Here is a 12,643-nt window from a genome sequence, read left to right on the forward strand (position 1 = left end):
ATGAATGTCTAGCAAAGGATAACAGTTTATATTTGAAATTTGAGAAAACACTGTTACTTTAGCATTCCTGAGTGCATTTGAAAAAATTTTAAAAAAAAAGGTCATGCTCAAAAGGAATGAAAAGTTGAGCAATTCAAATTCCAAGAAATGTTTCTCAATGCTTGCATATCCATATTCTATATCTAATACATGGACCATACATGGGGATTCCTCAATCAAGGTTGAATACCATCATATTTTCTAATTATTACGATATCACTGTTAGAGTGAAGCGGGGCTTCTAATTTGTTCTGACTTTTTCTAATAAATAAATTTGTACACATGCTTACACTGAAGGAAAAATGGCTTAGAAAAGACACGATGGAAACCTAGGTGGAACTCCAAAATAATGGAAGTATATCTTCTAATATTTACATTTTTAATAGAAGGATAAATCTTGTCAAAACATTTCATACAAAATTTCTTCAAAGGCCAATCTTTGCAAAAGGTAATAAACCATGCACTATTCATGTTGATAACTCAATAAACAAACCATCTATGCAAATCTTGATGTTTAAATGATTTAAGTTTGAAGGAAATATTTACTCATTTTATGCATGCAATCACATTACTAAAATTGATTTCTACACAATAAGGAAGATATGTTAAGTTGTTTTATATTGCCACCTACTTATCCATATTTATTTAAGTCTCAATTATCTTCTCACAAATGACTCCTTTTGTGATTGTTGTGTCCCTATATGGTAGTATTCATTGCTCTATAGCTAATAGCCCACAACCTCCCTTGCATGTGCCTTTTGGCACTTTAACTACTTGTAAAAGACTTGAGATTAAGCTATGTATCAATGTAGAAACAACATTTTTACACTAGAATATGATGTCAAACATGTGTGTTCTTATCACAACGGAAGACCTAAAGATTAAGTTGAAATTCAATCATAAACAAAATATCATTACTTAAATATCAACAACAAATCACTCTCTATCCATGCATTGAAAAAACCAAACACCTTTTCTATTGTTATTCAAACAAGTTTACTCCCTCGGGGAGGGGTTGGGGAGTGTAGGGGGTTTGGGGGGATGGGGGGGGGGGCGGGGGTTTGGGGGGATGGAGGGGGGCGGGGGCGGGGGGCGAGGGGGGATGGGGCGCGGGAGTGTGGGGGGATGGTAGGGGGTAGGGTGAGGGAAGGGGAGGAGGGTCGGGGAGGGGGGGAAGCTTAGGAAGCTTCATTCAAATAGAAAATTCAGTTGAAAACAAACATCTAGCGTGGCATGCAAAAGATGGACCACGAAGAAATACAGAGTTGGCGAGCGAAACAAAGAGAAAACACAGATTTGATGGATGCAGGGAGTACAATAACTTGGTAATCATATCGAGGGATTTTTCATCATCATCATTTTCGGAGATTGGATCAGGCGTGTTACTTTAATTATTAATGTGTAGTGAATCCATACAAGAGATCTCTCGTGAGAGGAATAAGTTAATGGGGTCGGGGCTTCAATGTAGTCGTCAGGGGGTTGTGGGGGGTGCATGGGTAGGGGCTCACCCATACTTGCCTAATTGTGCACTTAGTCTCATTATCCCTCACCTGACCTCCCGCTCGCCCATCGACCCGCCTGCCCGTTAGAGGTGGCTGGGCAATTCTGATTATACAAATAAAAAATTTATGGTATATTTTTGTTGTTAATTTAAGTTAATATGTTTTTTTATTTACTAATTTATGTGTTTTTTTTTAGGAAAATGGCATCAAGGAAAATTTCTGTGAATCTTTCTGGACCAAAGAGTCTTAAAGGTGTATCTTCAAAAAATATTGGTGAACGAACTCCACCTGAGCTCATGCCTACAAATATTTCAAGTGCTTTAAGTGATAAGAAGCTAATCTCAGATTGGAAAAGTTCAAAAGAGGTGAAATTTCCATCAAGGGTCTGGTATGTGAAAGAAAGAGAGAGCACAACTGTGATTTTCGCATTGATTTTTAGTTAATTATTATTTTTTGAAAAAAAAAATTGTTATTATTATTTTTTTGACATGAAATTCATAAAAAAAACTATTATTTGACCATTTTTAGTTAATATTTTTGTATAAAAATTGTGATTTTGACATGTTAATTCTAGCAAAAGATTATCAAAACGTTTAGTTTTTTTGTTATATTTATGTTAAAAATGGTTATTTTTATGTCCATTGTTAAAAAATGTTGTTTTTTAGAAACAATTATTTCATGTGGATTGAAAAATTAATTAAGGATGTATAAATATGTAGATTATCTAAAATTCAAACTATCGACTTTATAATTTAAAAATGCAAAACAATAAAAAAACCCCCCTAAAAAAAAATTAAGATAGAGAACAGGAAAATATGAATAAAATGACAACTTCAAAAACTATCAAATTTAGAAAATAATTTTTTACATTTCACACACTAGAAAAGTAAAAGTCAAAAAATAGGTCTTTTAAAAAAAGGGTGTGATGCAGAATACTCACTTTTTAAAATCAGCATGAAAATCACTACCATTCTAAAACTTGATTTCATCCTTGAACATGAAAAAAAATTAAAGTTCCAAAAACCATGTTCTAAAAAAAACATGTGTATTATGCATCACCACTTTTGAAAATCGGGTCATTTTTTTGCTATCTCTATGAAACGGGTAACAGTATCAATTCCCGTTTCAAAGTTTACATTGTTTATCATTGGAATCCAACTAAAAAGGAAATTGAAGGCTAGTTGGATAGAAGGATTCACGAGCTCATAGCATAGGAGAATAGGAATCTATGATTGTCAAAAGAAGAGTGGTTAGACTACTACTTATACACAGAGGTCCACAAATTTTCTTCGCATCCTTCCCTATTGAGCTATACGAGTGGATCGCGAAGCTAGCAGATAGCTAAGGAAGGTGGAAGCTTGACAGTCCTATTGTGGGGACCCTAGAGTTAGTGCGAAGATTGGAAGCATCACAAGATAAGATAGTGTGCATCATTGATCATTGGCTTGATCCAATTATAGGAGGATTCATTATTGAGTTCACGGTCAACACCTCAGTTAGCTATATCAAGGAAGAGCGATGCTTTCTTAAAGGACCACGAGGTAAGTACATAAAGTCTCTGAATACTTGGATTAAAATGTTATTGTGTGAAAAGAGGGTTATGTAATTACCTTGATGTTCAGAGCTACGTGAAGTGGAAAAGCTTACAGGAACGAAGGAAGTAAGGGACCAGAAAATAGCCCCTTGATTTCACCTCCGTGAGGGGATGAGGAAGAGCTTGCAAAGGTATCTCTACGAAGTGTGATCCATTTGATAAGGAAAAGAATTCTGTGAATACCACTCAAACCACCACCAGCTTTGCCACCTTAACCTCCATCTTCGCCTGTACCACCTTCGCCACCACCGCAATTAAATATGGAAAGCACAATAAAGTTGCCTATGTTCAAGGGATTGGGAAATGAGGATCTAAACCAATTTTGGTTCGTTGTAAGAGCCGTATGGGAAGCGCAAGGAGTTATAGATGATAATATTAAGAAAGTAACACTGGTTAGTGCCCTGCAGGATCGCGTGCTAACCTAGTATATTAAGCATTCTAATGATAATCCAAATGCAGGAATCACGGATATCCAAATTGCACTAAATAAGGAATTTAGCAGGCCGTAGTCTGAAGCACAGTCGATCATTGGATTCAAAGATATCATGATGCTACCAGGTGAGACTCCTTGGGAGTTGGATCAAAGGCTGAAATGTACAATTCGCGAAGCTAATACGAATATGATGGATGGACAACACCGCGAATGGTTTGTAGCATCGCTAACGCCACATTTAAGGAGTGCGTTATCACAGCAGAAGTTGACGACTTAGGCAGAGGTCTTATAGATCACGATGAGGCTGCATGAGACCCCGATGCAGGATCCTAACTTAGGAGTTCAACATATCCACACGCAACTGAATAATTTATGCCTTGAGATGCAGAGTTTGAAATAGGATAGGACAACTTGATTAGAAGTGCGTGAAGAGGTGTAGTGCGTAAAATATAAGGGTCAGGGTCATGGAAAGCACCATTGCCCGGTGTTCAAAAATTACCTCACTGGAGGAGGATCAATGCCTTTAAGGCCATAAGCGCAAGCAAGACCTAGTGCAGTGCCTACTTTGTGTTGCACGATTTGTCAAATAGTCAAAAAGCATGCCATGAACAATTTCCATTTGTTACAGAAGTATACACAAAATTTGCAGCAGTTGTTCTGTAACTTTTGTAGGTCAGTGGGGCATGATGAATGCACTTGTAGAAGCTATGAGTTGATGATGGATAGAACTCCCACCTACAGAGTTTAGGTCAAAATGAGGCCCTTAGACCAGAATGTGGGGGTGGCATGAACAGTATTTCAGGGGCGCGAACAAGGTCGAGGCGGAGGAGGACCTAGAAGAGGTCGCAAACAATTAATATGCTATAGTTGCAGAGGGCCAATGCATTATGCTTGCAATTGTATGAACCCAATGTGTCTGTCATGTTTTTATTGTACCTTGTTTGATCATGAGACAAAATATTGTCCTACACTGATAGCTAGGATACACGACAAATGAGCGCTACCGCCTCCCCCAACTTAGAACCTGCATATGATGAGGTCTGAGCCACATAAGGAAGATTTGAATGTGAAAATTGTGCTCCGCAGTGGAATCACAGTGGGAGATGACAAAAGAAAAGAGCCAGAAGATAGTACTTGGTTTCGCAAAGCTCTGATGAAAGAAGCGGAGTTTGATTTGGAGCACACACAAGTAACCTTCATGGAAGCTAAGAAGAGCTTTGTGGATGCCTCCACTTCAAGAAGCAAAGATAGACCAAAGCTGGAGATGGACCCTTCTATGCTCACCACATTCCCAGAAACATGTATGAAGTTATTGCGTGATAATAAGGCTATAAAAGGATTACAGGAACTCATTAATAGATGCGCTAGGACTGCACTAGGAGAACTGCGCGTAGTTTGAAAGATTGGAAAGCATAAGACGAGGACGGGAATAGAAATGAGGTTAACCGCATAGATTGGATAATATGAAATAGACCAAGTAATTCTGGCTTTAGGATTGTATGCGAACATTCTGCCGAAGAAGACATGGGAGCGAATGGGGAGACCTATGTTGTAGTGGTCTCCTATTCAAGTGTGAATGGTGAATCAGCAAGAGATAATACCCATGGGGAGATTGCAGGGAATAATTGTGGATATTGTAGGAGCAAGCACGCTACCAAAATTTGAAGTGATAAAGACTTTTGATGACAACAATCCCTACCCTGCGCTCTTATGAATTGATTAGGCCACTAACATGAACGGGGTGATTAATATGATGAAGCGCAAGATTATTTTTGAGAAGTAGTCGCTACGCGTAATTATACCCCTAGACCCTGCTAAAGGATCGTGCTATACAGAGGCTATGTGTGACTATGAAAGCGGTGATGACTTGGATTGCATGTACAAGATAACAGTGTGAGAGAAAGACTGGCTAAATCCCACCGCGGATGGGCGGATTTCATGGGAGCGCAAAAGCTCCTATACTTCAGATTCTGATGAGGAGATAGAGCGATGGTAGAATCAGTTACATGAAGTAACCAAATTGAATTGTAATATGATGACAAGGTCACTGCACTGTGTATCAATAGAAATCAAATATCTGCTTACTTATAATGGGTTAAGTGAGGTAGTTACCTTCTTGGATAAATTTGAAAGGGAGGTACCAGAAAAACAATGCTTCCAGGCCTTGGATTGGGTACTATGTGCTATGCCCACGAGGTTGTGGAGTATGCACAAAGGAAGCTTTGACAACTGGCGCAAATGTAGAAGAATGATGCGCACACGATTTGGGAAGTTGAGGGTGCGATTCATAGATAAATATGATGGGTAGGATGATCAACACACGCATTTGGCCAAGTGGACGCAGGCCTATGGGGAAAAGCCACAACATGAGTTGGTGCACCTATTCTGTCCCTTGATGTTATACCAATGAACTGGTATATAGAAACAGAGTTCCGTCATGGGATCAGTGAATGGGATGTTCCGCGTGAAGCGTTCATGATTACCTTTAGTTTTAAGGATGGGTGGGATACTATTGATGAAGCACTATAAGAGGTAAAAGAAACCATATTTAGGATGCCATAGGAGCCGGTAGAGTTGATTCAGCCTGAATGGGTTTCTCAGTTAAGTTGCGCACTGGAGTGTTATAATGTAACTACTGAGGAAGAGGATGAAGATCCATGGAAAATTAATATTTTAGAGACAGAAGGTCAATGCGAGGTTTAAGGACCACAAATTGAGAACCCTGACATAACCGCGCCAATGAAGACTAAGTGGTTGAATATTGATATAGAGGTAGAACCTAAATTCGCAAATATTTGGGACTACTAGGACGACATGATGGTGGATAAGGTCATTGAATTACTCTGCGAATATCAAGACTTATTCTCGACCAAATTCATGGACTTGAAAGGAATAATCGGAGGTTTAGGGGTAATGAAGATCACGTTAAAGCCCGACGCAAAGCCAGTTAAGCAGAGGCCATACCAGCTGAATCCAAAATACAAGGAGAAGGTCCACATAGAATTATACAAGATTCTCACAGTAGGCATCCTTGAGTTGGTGGAGGAATTCAATTGGGTAAGCCCGATGGTGGTATAAGAGAAAAAGCAAAAGGACGAAATAATAATATGTGTGGATCTTAGAAAGTTGAATGACGCATGTGTACATGATGCATTCCCAACTCCGTTCATAGATGAGGTGTTGGACAATGTAGGTGGTCAGGAAGCATATTCTTTCACTGATGGATTCTCAGGGTACCACTAGATCAAAATCGCGTCGGAGGATAGGAGAAAGACAACCTTTGCGATTGAGTGGGGTTGCTTTCAATATAATGTCATGCCATTTGGATTGAAGAATGCCCCTTCCATCTTTTCAAACGTGGTTGTTGCTGCATTCAGGGAATATATTCATAAGTTCTTGGAGGTCTATTTCGATGACTAGATTGTATTTCGGCTAGTTAAGTTCCATGTAGCAAATTTGCAGCAGATGTTAGATACATGCCGAAGAAAATGAATTGCGCTCAACCTCAAGAAGTGTATGTTCCTCATTCCTTTTGGGAACCTATTGGGTCATGTCGTTTGTAAACAAGGTTTGATGGTAGACCCCACAAAAATCATGGTGATTATGAATTTGGAAGCTCTGCGCAGTGTGAAACAGTTGCGTGCTACTCTGGGGCATACGAGGTACTACAGAAATTTTATCAAAGGTTATGCCCAGATCACCGCGCATATGGAAAAACTGTTGAAGAAGGATGTCACGTTATGTTGGGATGATGACTATAACAAAAGCCTAGATATATTGAAGGAAAAGATGGTTACTGCACCGATTATTGTATTCCCAAATTGGAAGAAATAATTTCATGTTAATGTTGACGTGTCGTGTATAGCACTAGAGGTGGTACTAACATAGGAGGGTGGAGAAGGCCTAGACCACCCTATTTCATTCGCGAATCACAAATTATCTAAAGCAAAAAGAAGTACTCCATGACTAAATGCGAGGGACTGGCTATGGTGTATGCACTTCAAAAGTATTGACACTACTTGCTAGGGGGACACTTCAAGATGTATACAAATCATTCCGTACTGAAGTACCTGGTCAATAAGCTTGTGTTGGGGGGGCGCATATGCAGGTGGATTTTATTGTTCCAATAATATGACTTTGAAGTTGTTGTGAAGCATAGATGATTGAATGCAGGACCAGATCACTTATCGCGCATTGAGACAAGGGAGGAACCTACCAGTTTGGAGGAAGGACTACCCGACACACAACCTTTTGCTATGCGCATAACGAATGAACATTTTGAAGATATAATTCACTTTCGAGCAACTGGAATTGTGTTGGAAGCTTACTCTTTCCAGTAGAATAAGGAACTAGTGGTGCACGTGATAGACTTCTCTATCATTATGGGGCATCTATATAAGGTGGGGAATGATGAGATACTGCGAAGCTATGTACTTGAGTTTGAATGAAGCAACATCCTCATGGACACTCAACGGGGCGCTGCGGGGGGACACTATGTAGGGAGAGAAATCGCGCAGAAGATTCTACGTGCAGGGTTCTGGTGACCGACCCTTCATTAAAATTCAAAAGAACATTGCAAGGCATGTGATGTATGTCAAAGAACGGGTAAGCCATCGTGAAGGGACGAGATTCCTTTGAATCCGCAAATGATGTTGCAGCCCTTCGAAAAGTGGGTGATCAAATTTGTAGGACCTATCAAACCTTAAGGAAAGACAGGCACGGGATATATTATCACTGCAACAGAGTACCTAACTCCTTGGGTAGAAGCACAGCCAGTAAAGGATTGCACGGCTACGATGGCTGCAAATTTTTTGTTTGAACACATACTAACGCGATTCGAATGTCCAAAGATCTTGATGAGCTATTGCAGTACACATTTCCTGAATGAGACGATCAGCGTGCTAACGGAAGAATTTTAGGTGTATCATCAGAAAAGCATGCCGTATCACCCACACGCTAACAGGATCACAAAATTGTTTAACAAAATACTGCAGACCATGCTGACAAAGGTATGTAATGTGTAGCGAAGTGATTGGGACCTACACGTACCCACAATATTATGGGCTTATAGGATGACATGCAAGAAACTGACAAGACAGACACCTTTTAGGCTTGTCTATGGAGTAGATGTCGTAATGCCTATGTAGTATATTGTTCCTAGTTTGTGCATAGAATCACTCACATGTTTAATGGACCGTGGAGCCCTGGAGGAGAGGCTCGCGCAGTTGGAAGAACTCGAAGAAGAATGGTTTTTGGTTGGATTCCACCAGAAGGTACAAAAGCAACGCAAAAAGGCCTGAAACGAACGAGATATTAAGTTACGCACCTTTAGGGTGAATGATTTGGTGTTGTTATATGATAGTAAGATTGATAAATTACCAGGGAAGCTCAGAATGCATTGGATGGGTCCATATGTTATTAAGGAGATCATAGATGGTGGCTCGGTGCAGTTGGTGAAATTAAATGGTGAACTCTTCCTAGGAAAAGTAAATGGTAGTTGTTTGAAGCCATACACAGGTGGCAGGGCCATATGACTAGCTGTAGGAAGCACAGTCTTAGTGCTTTAGGCAACTGAAAGAAGGTGCGGGACTATAAATTACTTTGCCCGGGAGCTATACGATGTCAGGAATACGTGCAGTAGTGAAGTGTCACAGGGTCCGCGACAGCCCAAGGGTAGTTACGCTACTACACAGGTTGGTTGGAAAGTGACTATTATAGTCACTATTCACGATGTGATGCTTGCTTTGAGACCAAATGGAGCGGGCGGCAGGTATTTAAGGTGAAATTTATGGTCTAGATTCTTGAAACTCTGTCGCCAAGTGAGCATTAATGGACCAAATGTGGGGGAACGTTTGAATTCAAATTCAAAACGTGTTATCAATTGCAAAGGGTTGCCCAAAAAACAACACTTGGCCATTTGAGAATTGAGCTGTTGTGTGCCCAGAGATTCATGAACCCAGATTTGTTTAATATTTTGAACCGAAGGCATTGTTTGAGCACTTACTTCAGTTGTTGAGAGAATTGTGGAATAACAGTATGGCATCACCTGAGGAAGCCATGGATACTGGATCAATGGCCGCTAAGGAGGCTGCACAGGCCATGACGGTAGGAGAAACCCCAAAAAGTGTCGGGATAGTTGCAAAAATACCTAAATCACCGCACATGTCAAGACCCAAGAAAGACAAGCAGCCTATGGTCCTGGTGCATGTGTCCTCTAGGAATCTGTTAAGGACAAAGATTACCATGGAGGAAAAGGGGAAGGTGATCAATTTGGAAGCCGATGAGGAGGAGGAAGACTTTGAAGAAATCCTGGTAGAAGTGGAGGAGGACGTAGAGATGGAGGTGGAAACCCAGGGTGCAGACTCTCTGACCAGGCTACCCACGTATGTTCCTTCGCGGAAGGGGAAAGAGCAAGAGCTCTCTACAGACTTTGTTGCTCCCCGATGACATCATTTTAAATGGAGGGCACTTGGGTCGAGTTCCTGTGCTAAAATTTGAAGACTGGGATCTTGCGGACCACGAGAAGTTCCCACATTCGGCAACCGCACAGCTTATGCGCCAAAATAAGAACACACTGACGGGATTCATCAAGTTGGAGCCGCACAACTGGTTGCGAGGTGTAGGGAAAGCAGGATTGTTAAACCTGCTATGGGTGTCACATTACCATTGTGCCCCAGTGACTATTTTAATCATTAAGCAACTGCACTGCCTAGTGCATGATGGGTGCTTGTAGCTAGAGGAGCCCATCCCCATCATGGATCATCTGATTCATAGAATTACCCAGCTCCCTTGAAAAGGGGAGGACCAAGCGAACATCTTCGAGGGTGAAAGTGATGATTTGGCCATCGTCGTGGCCATGAAGAAAAAGTCCAAGATGGAGAAGAAGAAGAGAGGGTACGCAATTTACAACATCAACAACACTGCGGTCAAAGTCGCGAAGCAGATACTGGCTGGGAAGGTTATGCGAAAGTGACACATGGATGAGGTGCTCGAACCGGTGGTTGCACTTGCTGCATAATGCACAGAAGTGGTCCAGTTTAACTGGGCCAACTACTTGTGCAGATAATTCCTTGAGAACTGCCGTGAGGCATAAGAGCAGGGGAAGACTTTCCATTATGCATGGATGTTGTTGTCCATCGTGTTGGTGGCATGGGAATTGCTCGAGGATAGCCAGTTCCCCACGATTACGTAGGACCTTCCGGAGGCAGCGAAGTATGCTTCACTATGGGTAAACAAAGATGCGCAAAGAATCAGGGACAATCAGATATTCTGGGCGTTCATGGATATGAACATCAAAATGGGGATTCACCACAAGCCACAGTTATCACCTAATGTTTATAACAGTCTGCAGAGCTTTGCAGAGTTTAAGGTGGACTTGCATCACATATACATCAGGGCACGCAAGGACCCCACGAAGACATGGAACGAGCTCCCTTATCTGGTGACAGATGATGTCATATTCGTCGTTCTGAAGTCATGGCCGCCGAAGTGGCGTGCTCCAGCTAGCTCCACGGTGGAAGCAGATAAGTCCACCATGCAGAGGAAAAAGGATGAGGCAAATAGTAGATGGCACAGTCGGCAGAGAAGAGAAGGAACAAAGAAGCAACAACCAAGGCACAGGAGCCATCGAAATAGCAGTAGATGGTAGCAAAGAAGGAGCGTGAATGCCAGAAGTTGCCTTCGACCGAACAGGAAATAGATACAAAGGAAGGTGGTGCGAACCCATAGAAGGTGGCCACATAGCTGAAATGACAGCGCCCAAGAGAGCAGGTGGGGCCACGGAAGAAGTCGAAGGCCTCAAAGACTTATTTCGACCCGATCACCCTCACTCAGGGGGATCTACATGAAATTGGGGAGATGGTGAGGGACGTCAATGCGGAGGCCCTCTAGAATTTTCTGGAGGAATACCAGATGGTGTTGGGGGCTCTCTGAGTGCAGATACAGGATTTGTAGATGCACACTCCACAGGTTGGTATTGTGTCCACCAACCTCACAGTAAGCATGGCTGCGGTTGAGGAAATGCTGCATGCCCGAATGACAACCACTATATTGCCGTTAGAGGGAGCACTCATGACAAGGAATGAGGCCGAGAGGCCTATGGTTAGTGGGTTGAAGGGATTCAAGATAAATATGGTTGCGCTCCCTCAGGAGACACTCTATGTTTTGCAGGACAAAGTTACTATAGAACTGCGAGCCAAGGAGGGTCGCGCGCTCCAGGTAATGAGCGAGCAACGCATTAACATCAAACAATTGATATTGCAGCATGACAAAGTAGTGGCGCAGAACTAGTAGATTGTGCAGGTGGTCGACGAAGCTTGCCAGAAGGTCCCATAGTTGGCCATCCAAGAAGAGGAACCAGTGGAGGCGGGCATTCAGAAACTAGCAACAGGAGTTCACGAGGCTAAGGAAGAGATGGCCAGGGTTCAGCTGGAGCTGAACCTTCAGATAATCAAACTACAACTAAAGGTGCATCCTTCAACCCCTCCAGAGGTTAAGGAGAAATGCGCTAGCACCATTACAACAGCCATAATGTAGGTCAATGGTGTAGTAAAGGACTACACAAAGTTGTTCGAGGAATCGTTCGAGGTTCTCACTACTCTACAGGAGGACTTGAACATAGAGTTCCTAGAAACAAAGGCACGTGAGCTACAATAGAGGTATGATGAAGTAAAAGGGACCACATAGATGGTTTCCCTTACACAGAGGCTCGCGTAGATGCAGCAGGCAAAAGTGCTCAAGTAGTAGGTGGATGTTGCTTGACACAAGGAAACAGTTTTGAAGGCATGCTTATAACCATGGATTGATGAGGCATTCGACATTAAAACCTCTATTGAATCAAGGCTCACACAAACGCAAGGAACATAGGAATAAGTTTAGGGAAGCAATTCAGCTACAATGATCTCTAAACAACGCATCTAGGAAGTACAGCACGCAGCCGCTCAGTGCATTGTTGATCTTGCAGTGATCCAGGTAGAGTTAGAAGGTCTTGAAGCAAAGATCTCTGCACCGACATAGTGACTCAAGGGTGAGTCACAATTTTTTTATTGAGGGCTTGTTGAGTGCAGGATCCCCCAA

The sequence above is a fragment of the Pinus tabuliformis genome, chromosome 2_1, assembly GCF_031772625.1.
Source record: "Pinus tabuliformis cultivar Carrire ecotype Pingquan chromosome 2_1, CPIR1, whole genome shotgun sequence".
Lineage (NCBI taxonomy): Eukaryota > Viridiplantae > Streptophyta > Pinopsida > Pinales > Pinaceae > Pinus > Pinus tabuliformis.